Here is a 13,580-nt window from a genome sequence, read left to right on the forward strand (position 1 = left end):
TGAATTATGTCAACTCCCAAAGGCCACGCACCATATCTGCAGTCATACGCCATACTATATTGGTGGCTTCTCGAATCAATTTCCAAAAAGGGACTAAGAGAAATCTTAATCCCACGGAAAACAAGGGTTCTAATGAGACTAAGGGAAAGGACAATGTCCAAAAGTCTACTAAGGGAAATTCCAATAGAAAAAAAGCTAAGGAGAAGGGATTCTACAAAGGCAAAAACAAACTCTCTCGTGAAGATCTTGAGCGTTATCGCAAGGATAACCGTTGTTTCAAGTGCGGTGAGCAAGGGCATGCGTACTGCGCTTACCCCCAAAAGAACACCCGCCATGAGCCTCCTAGAGCTACCTTGGTTGAAATTCAAGAAGAGGAAGCTCACCACAAAGAATCTCCTCTATGCCATGCTTGGGGAAATGTAAGAGAACATGATTCTTTTATTCTCTTTGACCCTGGTTCTACTCACAATTTCATATCCACAGAGTTGGCCACCAAGCTAGGCATCCAATCCTATGAGATGGGACCCGCAAATGGTGCTTTCAAGGGGCAAGAAGCTTCAGTAACTCCCTTGATTGGGAAATTGAGGCTCCATGTCCAAAGCTATGTGGACAAAGATGACTTCTTTATCTCTCCTCTCAAGCACGAGGATGTAATCCTAGGGGCACCATGTTTTGATCACATGTCTACCAATGTTAAATTTCCTGAAAGGAAAATCTACTTTAAGTACAGGGAAAAGATATGTACATAGATGCCAAAGAGATGGGTAACACCATACCCATTGTACATACACAAGCTTTCAATAAGTCAATAAAGAGCTCTATTTCCATGTACATGATTTTTGTTAAAGATTCTCAAAATGAACCTAATGCTTTAGCAAAAGAAAAATATATACAATCGCAAGGAACTAGAGTTATCCAATTTTCTCAAGGGATTTCAAGATGTTTTTATTGACGACATCCCTTGTGAACTACCTCCTAAACGAGGCAATGATGACCATGCAATTGAACTTCTTCCAGGAAGTTCACCGCCTAATAAACCTCCTTATAGAGTTTCTCAAGCTCAACAAGAGGAGATTATGCGGCAAGTGCATGAGTTAGTTGAGAAGGGCATGGTTAGGCCTAGCTCATCTCCATTTTGCTCACCCGTGTTATTAGTGCAAAAGAAAGACGGCACATATCGTATGTGTGTTGACTATAGAGCACTAAATAGGATCACTATCAAGAATAGGTTTCCCGTTCCACACATAGAAGACCTATTTGATAAGCTACAAGGGTCGACCTATTTCAATAGGATTGACCTAAAAAGTGGCTACCATCAAATAAGGATAGTTGATTAAGACATTGTAAAGACGGCCACATTTCGCACTATGTTTGTTCTTTACAAATACATTGTCATGCCTTTTGGCTTGACCAATGCACTAGCCACATTCAACCGCTTGATGGAGAAGCTATTCAGGCCTCACCGAACCTTTATTGGAGTGTTCCTTGATGATATTATCATCTACTCTAATTTACTAGACGAACACAAACAACACCTCCAGGTAATATTTCAAGTCTTAAGAGAGAATAAACTTTATGTTAATCGAAAGAAAAGTGAGCTTTTCTTACAAGAGATTCAGTATTTAGGTCACACTATCTCTCAAGATGGTATCCAAATGGATCCATCAAAGTTAGAGGTAATAAAAGGATGGCCTAAACCAAGTAATCTTCATGAACTAAGAAGCTTTATAGGTATGTGTGAATACTATAGGCACTTCATAGAAAAGTTCTCACAAATCACGGACCATTACATGACCTAACAAAGAAAAACGTTAGGTATACATGGTCTTCCAAGGAGAACAATGCTTTCAAAAGGCTTAAAGATAATCTTATCTCTCAAGCTGTACATACACGGTCGGATCTCTCAAAGCCATTTGAGGTCCAATGTGACACTTGTGGTGATTGCCTTCGAGTTGTTTTGCTCCAAGAAAGGCACGCCATAGCCTATGAAAGTCGAAGTCTCGACCCTGTTGAGCAAGCTCTAGGCATATATGAAAAGGAACTCCTCGCAGTTCTACATGCCTTAGACTCATGGAAGCACTATTTATTGGGGACTCCTTTCATTCTGCGGACGAATCGCCAAAGACTTAAGTACTTCATGACGCAGACCAAGCTCTCTGACAAACGAATGAGTTGGGCAAATTTCCTTTTGCAATTTCATTTTCATATTGCTCACATTACTGGAAAGCATAATCAAGTAGCTGATGCACTCTCAAGACGGCCGAGAGTGAATGCGGTTTCCATAGCAACTCACAATGATCTATCTTCTATGATAGATGAGTATGCTATTGATCCTGATTTTAGAGATGTGATTTCAGCCCTTGCACTAGGGAAAAAAGAGGAACCATTTACTTTACAAGATGGTTATCTTCTCTATGGCAATAGACTATGCGTTACTAACTCACTACGTGAGACAGTAATGTATGAATCTCATGCTGCTCCTTATGCGGGGCATAGAGGGATACAGTCTACCCTAAAAAAGATTGAAACATATTTCTATTGGCCTACCGTGAAAGCAACCATACAAGAGTATGTTTCTAAATGTGTGGTATGCCAAAAGGCGAAGTTTGATAGAGGGAAGCAATCTGGATTGCTTCAACCTTTTCTGATCCCTAATTCACCATGGGAGATCATATCCATGGATTTTATCTTTGGATTGCCTAAGTCTATCCATGGGAATACGGGAATATGGACGATAGTAGACAGGTTCAGCAAACAAGCTCATTTTATACCTGTCAAAAATACTATCAAAGCCCATCAAATGGCAACCCTCTTCATATCACAAATCTTCAAGTACCATGGCTTGCCAATGTCCATAGTGTCGGATAGAGATCCTAGAATGACCAGTAATTTCTGGAAGGGTCTCTTTGAGAATTTAGGGACAAGGCCAAACTTCTCTTCGGCCTATCATCTACAAACGGATGGCCAAAGTGAAATAGCTAACCTAACAATCCTTGATCTACTAAAAGCCTATGTAACGGGAGTAGATCAAAGATCCCAATGGGAGAAGTAACGACCCTTAGTGGAGTATGCCTACAATAACACTGTACATACTTTCACGAGAAAAGCACCCACTACAACATAACATGAAGATATCGACGCATCATATATCGACGGCCATGCCTTTCCACGCGTATATCGACGTAATTAGAGCACGTCGATATATGCGTCGATATACGTGTCGCAATGCGCATCGATATACGCGTGGAAAGGCATTATTTGCCATGCGTATATCGACGCATCTTGCGACACAAAAAAATTTGGGGGAAAAAAGGGAAACTCGCACGCGCGTAGGGGCCATTTTTGCCTGCTCAAATCTTGGCCGAAACCTGCTGCGCAGGTATTATGTCACTCCCCCCCCCCAACCCCTCTCCTCTCTCTCTCTCTCTCTCTACATCGTGTGTGTGTGTGTGTGTGTATAGGAAAGAGAGAGAGCGGTGTGTGTGTGTGTGTGTGTGTAGAGAGAGAGAGAGAGAGAGAGAGAGAGAGAGAGAGAGAGAGAGAGAGAGAGAGAGAGAGAGAGAGAGAGAGAGAGAATTAATGTATGCGTAGAAATTAAAATTAAAGAGAGAAATGAAATGAAATGTTATATTAACGTCTTCGAAAGGCCAAAGTGACCTATGAGACAAGAAAGTTACAATGTGGTGGATCTGATACAAAGTCAGAGTAAAAAGATGACAAAATGACAAAATAAAATATTATGGAATCCTAAACTACTGGGTGTGGACTAAACGGCTAAAACAGCTAGCTGGGATAGGTAGATCATAGGAGATCCAGCATTTGTCATTGGCGGATCTCATCAATCTCCTCCATGGTCAGTAGTCTGACCGGGCATTGTGCATGTTGAGCCAAAGTGACTTGGATCCTCTGATGCAGCCTCTGTCGATGTTGTGTAGTCCTCCGCAGTCGTGGGCGTCTAGATCTCCCTAGCTCAGTCGCTCATTCGATCAGTAGAGAGATAGGGAAGTAGAGAGAGAGAGAGAGAGAGAGAGAGAGAGAGAGAGAGAGAGAGAGAGAGAGAGAGATCGGCAATACTGGAGGGAGCTCAGATTTAAAAAAAATTCAATTTTCAATTTCCGTCGCGTATACCGATGCAGATACCGACCCGTATACAGCAATGTATACCGACACGTATACAGCAGCGTATACCGATGCCGACTGGTAAAAACAAAACCGCGGGGTTATTTTCTGCGTGTTTCCAAAAACTCATTCTCTCTCTCTCTTCGCACAACTCGCGGCCAGATCTGCACCTTTGGACTACTATGGGCTTGGGCAATGACCATCACATCTTCTCTACTTGTTGCAGGTAAGCCTTTTGTCCTTGTTTTTTGGTTATTTTTGTGTGTGTGTGTAACACAATGTGTGTGTGTGTGTTTTTTTGCAGATGTGGAAGCTACTCCGGAAGCTTTGTGCACACATACGAGTGTATGTGAGTGCACAATCTCATTGCTCACACACACACACACACACACACACACATTAATTTTAAGTTTGGTTTAATTTTATATTTAAATTTGTTATTTAATTTGAAAATTCAAATTGCTATTGTTGTTTAATTTTAATTTTTTTATTATTATATAATTTTATATTCAAATTTGTTATTGTTAATTGTATTTTAGGGTTTCTTGAAATTAATTTTAGGGTTCAAGTTAATTAGTTTTAGGGTTTTGTATATCCAAAAATAGAATAAAAAAGCTTTAAATACATTAACAAAAAGTTTGCATATTCCTGCATGACCAACGGAAACGTTTGCATCTTACTGTCATCATTCGACATTCTTAGTGACAGCATGTAAAGCACACACAATTTCTCTCTATCTGCACACACAATCTCTCTCTCTCTCTCTCTCTCTCTGTGTGTGTGTGTGTGTGTGTGTGTGTGTGTGTGTGTGTGTGTGTGTGTGTGTGTGTGTGTGTGTGTGTGTGTAACCAGCAGCCTGGGCGTACACACGCTCCGTCGGCGCCGCGGATAGTACGAGAGCAGAATAGAAGAAGAAAAGGGGAAGGGAGGAGCGACAAAACATAAAAGGCAAAGATGGTGGCTCATTGCTTGCTCAAAAAACCATCACAACGCTCCACAGAGCTTCTCTCTCACTCTCCTCTAGCATTTTTAATAACCGGCCGACATGTGGCACTCCTCTTGAGCTTCTTTGACTTCATTTGACCAGCTCAAAATACATTCGAAGCTCAACTCTCACCTTTACACATGAAAGCCCTCTAGGGAGCAACAACAGCGCCGTCGTTGCTCTTAGAGACAAGCTTCCTCTTCAAAAAAGGTTGGGCGGGGGCAAATAACAAGCCGTAGGTCAAACGGATAGAAGAAACGCCCAAAATACAAGCCGTTTTTGAAGTCCGGTTGGGTTTTTCTATGGAAAAATGCAAACGGACTTCATAAACGGCTTCTCCACCGTAGGTCAAATCCGGTTGCGTTTTTCTATGGAAAAACGCAAACGGACTTCGGAAATGGCTTCTATGCCTACTGAAACCATTCGTAGACGATTAGGTAGTCTTTAGGCAATGTCAAGAGCGCATATGGCAAGCCGTAGGTCAAACGGATAGAAGAAACGCCAAATACACAAGCCGTAGGTCAAATCCGGTTGCGTTTTTCTACGAAAAAACGCAAACGGACTTTGGAAATGGCTTCTACGCCTACCGAAACCATCCGTAGTCCATTAAGTAGTCTTAAAGCAATGTCAAGAGCGTGTATGGCAAGCCGTAGGTCAATGGGTTGGAATTAACGCCAAATACACAAGCTGTAGGTCAAATCCGGTTGCATTTTTCCACGGAAAAATGCAAATGGATTTCGAAAATGACTTCTATGCCTACCGAAACAATCCGTAGTCCATTAGGTAGTCTTTAGGCAATGTCAAGAGCGCGTATGGCAAGCCGTAGGTCAAACGGATAGAAGAAACGCCGTTTGATCTCCGTGTACCTCTAGACAAAGTGGAGATTTTAACCCACCCGGCATGAAGAGATTGTCTATTTTTCACGAACTACCGTACTGGAGTGATTTGCTTATTAATCATCTGCTCGACCCAATGCACATTTTTAAGAATGTAGGAGAAATCATATGGAAGACCATTACTGGAAAAAGGGAGAGCAAAGCTCAGAGAGATGACCTACAGGCTGTGGGTCGAATGCCAGAGATGTGGCCTCGACAAAAGTCCAATGGAGCGTATGCTATTCCAAAAGGTCCATGCGTTTTGAGTCGTGCTGAAGAGCAACAAGTGACGAAGACCATATATTCTTTCCAGACTCCTACTGGGTGCATGCGATGTTTGAAAACGGCCTTTACTAGACATGACAATCTTAGTGGTCTTAAGTCGCATGATTGGCACACATTTTTACAGTTTATCTTACCAATTGCCATAAAAGATTGTCTGACATATGACATCACATGTACCATTTATAAAATTAGTGAGCTAGTGCGTTGGATCTCATCAAAAGAGATAAGAAAAGACAGCATAGATGCAACTCACTTGAATGCAATCGAAGCAGTGTGTATGGTGGAGAAGTATTTTCCAACAAACATTCTTACCATCCAAATGCATTTGCTTGTGCTTGTGGTCGATGAAGTTGCAGTTGCTGGAACCATCAACAGCAGATGGATGTTCTTCTTGGAGAGATTCATGAAGACTTTAAAGGGGTTCGTTCGTCAAAGAACTCGTCATGAGGGTAGCATGGCTGAAGGATGGCTTGTTTATGGTTATGTTTAACTTTCTGGTTATGCTTATGGTTATTGTTTTATTTGTGGTTATGGTTATTTGCATTATGGTTTTGATCAATATGGTTATGGCCGGTTATGGTTTTAATTTGGTTATGGTTTTGCACAAATTAAGTTCGTTATGGTTATGGTTTTAAGTTGGTACGGTTATGGTTTTGCACAAAGTTCATTTCATTTCTTTCATTGGCCTTAAATCTCATGTGAGATCCTACATGGATAGCATGTAGGAGGCGTATACATGATATGGATTTTTTTGAAAAGTTTATGTAAAAACAAAGGCATCTTTGCCGAAATTTCTGCGTGTGGGAGCACAGTTGATTTTGGTGCTGCTCGCTTTCTTGGGCAGAGGGCAGGAAGTCTGGCTGTGGCTGTGTCCATCTTTTCACTAGGCACAGGCTAGGCTACCTACCCTCTGCCCAAGATTTTTTTTTCTGTTATGGTCGTCGATATATGCATCTATATTTCCGTCCATATCTGCGTCCATATCTGTGTCGCAAATAAAGCCTTTCCACGCAGATATCGGTGCAAGTAGCGACAGTTTTACAAGGACGCAGATATCGACGTAGTGCGTCGATATCTATGTCGATGACACCATTTTTTGTTGTAGTGACCTTTTGAGGTAATTGAGGGAAGATCAAAAAGTCCCTCACTACTTAAGGTACACGAGAAGATCTTCGCTGCAGATGAGTATAGCCGAGACCTACAAGAATCTTTCCACAAGATTAAGGATGCTATCTCTATCTCACAACAAAGGCAAAAGGTTGTTGTTGATAAACACAAAAGATCCCAAGCCTTTAAAGGAAATGATTGGGTCTTACTTAAATTTCCCAAGGCGCGATGAAGGCACTTGATGGGCAAGAATCCTACATACGGGACACCAAAAGTACTATGCTAAGTTAGCAAAAAGGTACTATGGTCCCTTCCAGATTCTTAGACCAATCAATGAGATGTCCTATCAACTCAAATTGCCCAATCATTGGCTCATACACGATGCTTTTCATGTGAGCATACTAAAGTCTTACAAAGGAGAGCCACCCCAAGAACCAACTATTGAAGACCCGTCAAAGATCGAGGACCAAGAAGAGGTGCTACAGCCCGAGTCCATTCTCTGACATGAAGACAAGGTATTAAGAGGCGATAAGACTATCCGATGGTATCTTATTAAGTTTAAGGATTATCCTTTTGAAGATGCTAGATGGATGCAAGGCATACAACTAAAGGATAAGCTAAACCTTGTCAATGCTTTTAGAGAGTAAGCAAATGTACAAATGTTCAAAATGAACAAATATTTTGTCTTATAAGACTCTCTTTTTCTTTAGTGTGCACAAATGTTAAGTAGTATGCATGCTTAGAATCAAGTTTGTGGAGACAACGTCTTCCAAACACCAAGTAGAGCTTGTCACTCTACTATGGAAGATTGATAGGACTCATGTGCCGACATGCTTGCGGTAGCTTAGGCTCTCAAGCGCCAAATGGATTAGTCATCCATTCTGGAACGATGTCATAGGGTAAGATAGGGATCCTCTACCCGCTAGCAAAAGGACTAATGAATAGGCTTTATCTTCTCTACCCCATAGTTGAGGACGACTATGATTTCAAGAGAGAGGTAATTTCATAGTAACTAATATCTAATTCTCCTAAATAATTTTCTTATGTTAAATTGATCATTTAATATCGGAAAGTGCCCGGGGAGAAAAAGCTAGAATATTGGTTATGCTGGCAGACCGGCCACAGTAGGGATCCAAAGGATGGAAATTAGGGATCCAAAGGGGGGGTTCATCTTCAAAAGAGCAATGTGCAACAATGGGTTTTAAAGACCCTAAGGTTCAGCCCATTAAGACTTCCAAAATGCTAGGGTTCCAAAATTCAAAGGTTGTGTCCAATGGTCAAGCTTAGTAGAATTAGATGCTTTGTGATTGTGCCAAAAAGTCTTCAAGATTCCTACATAGGAGGAGGAGACCCGTGTAAGTAGGGGATGAGAAAGAAACACACACACATACTCACAGGCTCCCTTTACACAAAGGGAATAGGGAACACATGTCAGCTCCCTAGGCCAATTGCCACAAGGTGCACTCAAATCCTATTGGATGGCCATGGAGGTGGACCAATGAGAATTAGGCTAGATTAAATCTAGTTTAATTCATTTAAAAACACTTAATAAAATAATCAATAAGAATTAATCTAGAATACTATTGTACAGTCTCCCAAGGGGTCCAATGAGCATTCAACAACCCAATGGCTTGCCTGATTCCTATTGGCCAGAACACAAAGGGGTCCAATGAGAGTTTAGCTACATTATTTAATTACCTAAAGCTCTCATAAAAGGGTAAAGGGTGACACATTTCACAAGGCTATCACTTATGCCTCTCAATTTTTATTCGCTAAGCTTGGAGAGGTCCAATGAGGTGCCATCAAGAGGATTTAGCAAGAGGGGTCGATCAAGAGAGAGAGGGGGACTGATTTTGGCAAGGCTTTATCACACACACACTCACACAATCTCATGTGTGAAGCAAGAAGACTCTCTCTCTCTCTCTCTCTCTCTCTCTCTCTCTCTCTCTCTCTCTCTCTCTCTCTCTCTCTCTCTCTCTCTCTCCTTCTCAAGCTTTAATGGAAAGCTCATCATCTACTCCAAGCTTGTGAGAAGGGAGGCCTACACCAACAACTCTTGGCTTTGTGATGCAAATCCAACCAAGATCCAAGCTTCGATGCATGCTCATCTCCTGTACCATGCTAATTACTAAGCTATGATTTAATCTTTTATAAGTGATTATATGAGGAGATATACTTCTTTCTCGTAAGACTACTCCTTCCTCTCAATCTACTCTCATACCCCGCTAGCTCTCACCATCTTCGAAGGTGTGTGAGGTCTTGGGTCTGAGACCGTGAGGGAATTGATGTTGTGTTTTGTAAGTGTTTTCTTAGTGCTTGAAGCTTCCATATTCATTGCACTAGCTAGTTATTGAAGGAACACAAAGAATTGTATCGTAAAATGTCTCCCTAGATGGGGGGAACCTATAATACAAAGCCTTTTGGACTAGGGGGATCGGCTCCATGTAAATCCGGTCCTCAACCGTTGTCAATAGCTTAATTTCTCTCTCTTTTGAAGTATTGTTCATGCCTATCTAGATAGATGTAATGCTTTTTATTGCTCTCTCCACCCAAGCACTCTTGTTATGCTCATTAGGAATCTATTCTAATTGCAAACGATCAACTATTTAAAAAAGTTTCAAATAAAATGAAAATAGTTGTATATACATTGTGCCACATTGGGACTTTATGAAAGTTTGGACAAATATGTTTCTATCTAATCCTCCTCCTCCTCATCGTCGTCCATAGGCACGTACATTTGATCACCTTGACTCCACATAAATCCAAACCAAATAAAACAAATATCAATAGGTCAAAACAATTGATACAAAATCCTTTGTTTAAACTTACCGCTTGTAGTGATCCAACCGCTGCATCGAATTGCTCTTGAGAGATGTGGTTGTTCTCGAGCAACCATTGCCAAGTTTCAAATTTTGTATGCTGCTCTTGAAACTTGACCATCTCTGGTCGGTCGACTAAGAGTGATATTTTCCTAAGTTAACAATAACAATAATAAATCATCAACTATACTCTTTAAAATCACCAATTTAGGTTGTAATTTAACCAATCTTACATATTTGTCTTTCCATGTTTCTTTGCCTCTCGGGTCATAGTGTGTGGGAGTTTGTCTAGCCCAAGCTTCACGTTTTTGTCTATAGGATGAGCCCATTGCAGCTTGATTGCTCATTTCTTGCATTGCACACTCCCACTCCGCATGTGCCATGTTGCCACCGCAATAGCTCCTGTCTGGATCTCTAACTTGGTTCGCCGTTGTGCTCCGTACACTATTGTTTTTCAAAAAAAAAAAAATGTAGCCCTCCAACTACTGTTTTGAATAATGCTGATTGGGGATAATTGAAAATCTATCATGCAACACATCCTCAATGTAGCGTGCATAATGATTGGGTAGTTGGTCTCTAAACTTTACAAAACAATTATTATATGTAGAATGAATAAAAATCTGAAGATGGCGTCAAAACGCCCTGCCCTGTGATGTATCAAAGTCCACCTCCCTCCCATATTTTACCCTATAGTAGCATCCATGCGTGTTTGGCAAGGGTGCTTTTCTATCCTCGTCCTCTGTGTCAGGGTGGCAGACTATGAAATAGAAGACTCCATTCCCCCCCACTACCAAAATAAGCAAAGCCACAAGATCCCCCACCACTAAGTCTCTCTCAGCGCTCGCTGCCTTGAGATGAGCATCGATGCGTACTGCTAGAAGAAGTGTGTTGACGATACTCTGGTGAAGCATGAGTGGAATGGAGTGGCATGGGACCCTGTGATGCCATGGGATTGGGACCCTATGATGGAAGGGGAGTCTAGGATGGTAAGAAGGAACCGTAGACTGAGGTGTCATCAGTGCGAGGCTCTGGATGTAAGGAGTCCCTCCCTGACTCCCCCATCGTGTAGCCTACAGAGAAATACCGCAGGTCACAAGCTGTTGTTGCAGAGTGTATGGGCCAAACAATGCATCCATCAAATGGAGGTACTGGTCCCGTAAAGAGATAGCCCGTTGTAGGTCTGGATCTACCACCGATAGAGGAATAGAGTAGGTGTAAGATGGCCATGCCTGCAATTAACAAAAATAATCCTATAACACTTATGGGTTAGGGTTAACTAGCCACAAATAATCTTAATTTCTTTGCTTGGTCTCACCACCTTAAGACTCGGGTTCACTGGAGACAATGTCCACCCCGAGTGGGAGCCCACCTGGATGTGAACCAACCAAACAAAGAACCAAATGGTTGCTCCCCACCAGGTGATCTCTAGTCTTACATCTACATTACAGAGAGAAATATGGGATGTAGCTTTCTTTCCCTACTCACTCATCTATATATATATATATACACAAGTATATATGCACATAAGCACATAGATATATATACATAATAGTATACCTAAGTAGGGGCTAGTAGTGCCAAAGGTCAAGTGACACCTCTTTAGATATCATCACAATTTCAATCGTGGTAAAACCAAAGGTACGTTGCGGTAATCCATGCATGAGTGGATCAATGACCACAGCTCCATGATTAAAAAATGTCGACTATACCCAAGAGGTATAGATAATACACATCTTTTTCTTGAGGCTTGAAATTGAAATTTTTGTGGATAAAGTATAAGAACTTATTTACAGCACCTAAAAGTTTTGATATCATTTGAGTATACATTTGAGTCGAAATAACTTTCACATTTGACCAATACTTACTTGGAGATAAGTGTACTCATAACTGAATAGGTCTTAAAATACCTTTTTTTAACTGTCTTAAATTTGATATTTTTTGTTATCTAGAGATTGCAAATTTGATATTTTTTTGGTTGTCAAGGTTAGTAGAACCATCATACAAATAGCGTGAAAATTTGGGAGTCATTTGAAAATTGTCTACTATTAGAAATTGGATTTTTAAGAACTTAAGTTGGCAAATTGGTCCTTTGACTACTTTAAAAAACTTGAGACTTCGAATTTTGGCTAGAATTCCTTGTACATATTTGAGATTAATAGAATAATTGTATACTTTTTATTGGAGAGGAGTGATTAAGATCAAGCTTTAGTCAATAGCCAATTTGAAACTCCAACATTGAAATGGATTGGTATTGATTCTAGTGGCCGTATTCAATTTCATTGAGAATTTTGAGTCTTTATGTACCTTATATCAGGCTGTGTCACAGAAATTTAGGGATTTTACATAGATACTGAGAGTAAAGTGTCAATTGAAGAGAGTTTTGTTGGGGTGGTAAAGCCCAATGTGCCGCACCTAAGAGTTGGGTGGCTAGAGACTAACCGGGAACTAACACGAACCATTCATTAAAATAATAAGGACTCATAATCCTAATACTATTATGTTTAGAGTCCACCCAAACCTGTGTCTCCTCTCTTCTTATCTCTTCTCCATTGCTGCACGCACACACACGCTCTCGCACGTGCACTTCAACTGGTATCAAAGCTTCGGGATTGGGAGCACCATTGGAAGCAACAACTGCAGCAGGTTTTTGCAGATCCGTTTTGGCCTATCAAAACGTCTTCATTCAAGCCCATTCTTGTGCTATTCAATCGGTTTTTTTTCCTCTTCAACTTTGCAAAAGAAATTTTTCTCAAAATCTTCATTAATTTTGAGATACGTCACTCAGACTGCCTGTAGGTCGTAACGTACAAGCTGTAAATTTTTACAGCTCTATTTTGACCTGTAACCGACAAAGGTAGACCACCCTACTGTCTGAACTGAATATCTTTCAAATCGTGCAAAATTTGTAGAAACTTCCTTCTGTAGAGTTGTAGACCATACAAAGACTATTGTTGAGGGTCGTGGCAAGGTTTTATTGAGCTGAGGGACTCTCAAATGTGGAGATCCTTTCGGTGATATAGGTTTTGGAGCTAGCCCCCGCCATCCCCATGGTTTCGACATCGACATAGGATGTATGTTTATGCGGTTAGTGCAATATTGGTGTGCATCTGTTGACCCGCCATTGTTGGCGTTGTTGCCATCTTTATGCGTATGCGGACAATGTTCACTTGGTCAGAGACACTCTTCTAGAGTTGGATGCACTGATAGTGACAATCCCTTGAGATTCTATCTTGTCATTTTAGCCACTTTGATCAGCATTTTAGTCATTGTAGACATTTGTTTTGGGTTCACAAGTCAGTTTTGTAGGGGAGACTCTGCCGAAATTTTCCAGGTTTTCTATCATCTTATTTAGTGCAGTGGATCTATCATTTTCATACCTTGTCGAGTGAT

The sequence above is a fragment of the Adiantum capillus-veneris genome, chromosome 11, assembly GCF_014529385.1.
Source record: "Adiantum capillus-veneris isolate H3 chromosome 11, ASM1452938v2, whole genome shotgun sequence".
Lineage (NCBI taxonomy): Eukaryota > Viridiplantae > Streptophyta > Polypodiopsida > Polypodiales > Pteridaceae > Adiantum > Adiantum capillus-veneris.